A 1,455-nucleotide genomic window follows, 5' to 3' on the forward strand; every position below is an offset into this window, starting at 1 on the left:
AGCCAATGATGTTAAACATTGAGATAATTTTATAATATGGTATCAATATGATCATGTAAGCATTAAAAACAATCCCAAACAAACACACACAAGGTAACAAACATTCTTTTCATGAATCACAACACAAACACAGCCACGCAACTCACAGTTGAAATCTGTGCCAAAGTCAGTACGAAAAGCCAGACCCTATAATCCCAAGGTACCCAGGTCAGTTCAGCCAAGCCCAGATTTTTAGCCTTAGTGCTGATATAAGCTTGCTTCCATGTTTACTAAGGATGGCCAAGTACAGTAGTCATTGAGGGAAAGTTCTGTTGAATGTGCATGTGTAATTGTGTAAGAAATTGCAAATGCTTACAGTTTTGGTGAATTAGGAAAATTAGAGAGGGTCACATTTTCATTGAGAGTTGTTTAGATTTTTAAAAAGGGAAGAAAGGTATAAAGGGTATATTGCACAGTATTTGGGCATATTGCCAATATTTATACTTTTTATTTAATTTTAATAAGAGTTTTATAAGTTGAGGAAAAATAACCTACTGCTACTTGCTATTTATTATTTTATTGTACATAAGTAAAAGATTTGGCATTAAGGAATAATTAGAATTTTATTACGATTATCTTTTAAAGACTTGCTGTCTTGTATACTTAGCAAAACCTTTAAAGAATGAAGTAGCTTTTTAAAGTGTAAAACATTGTTCTTTGTACAATTTCCAAAAGGTCACTTTCAGAAAACTGTCATACAGTATATTACATATGAAACACCAGTCATTATTCTATATATTTATTGATACAAAGTCCTATCCTTACTGTTTTATGTTGCTAGTGTAAAATAACACTAATTACATAATTTTATGCTTTATCTTTTGATAAGCTATATGTTTCAAGCTGTCAAGTGATGTGATACTGTGAAAGAATATTCAAGGATACATTTGAGCTTCCTATTTTAAATCACTGAAAACAACAAGCATTAATTATAGCATACATATAGTATGCAATAATTAATTTATAGTTAATTTAGGAAAAACAAAATAAGAAATGCTGTGATTCACTGTATTGTGTCCCTTGAAATTATGACAAATTTGATGATAAGCTACTTTGTTGAAGGAAAATATGAGAGTTCAAGAAAGCTTCATTTTATTTTTTAACAAGAAGGTATAGTAAGGTTATTAACCTAAGCAGGGAGGTCAAACTCAAAACCCTTGGCCAATTTTCATTTCAGCTACTATTTTTAGGCCCAACAAAGGCACATACCTGGCTATCCAGTATTTAGTTATTAAAAGTGTCTGATATTCTGCATCTGTACATAGTTTGTTTTATACATACCAAAATATAAATTACATTATTTTGCTTCATAGTGATCATAATTTCACAGACCAATAATTATTCTTGTCACTCCATGGGCCATATTTAGCCTGTGGGCCACGAGTTTGACAACCCTGATCTAATGAGTCATAAGCA

At 31.2% G+C, this 1,455-nt stretch overlaps 1 protein-coding gene across 6 annotated transcripts in view; it reads left to right on the plus strand.

Annotated features, from left to right (window-relative positions):
* LOC119592560 (early endosome antigen 1-like) overlaps positions 1-1,455 on the plus strand; it is a 107,753-nt gene that overhangs the window by 104,272 nt on the left and 2,026 nt on the right. The window lies entirely within an intron of this gene.

Source organism: Penaeus monodon, chromosome 30 (genome assembly GCF_015228065.2).
Source record: "Penaeus monodon isolate SGIC_2016 chromosome 30, NSTDA_Pmon_1, whole genome shotgun sequence".
NCBI classification, from domain to species: domain Eukaryota; kingdom Metazoa; phylum Arthropoda; class Malacostraca; order Decapoda; family Penaeidae; genus Penaeus; species Penaeus monodon.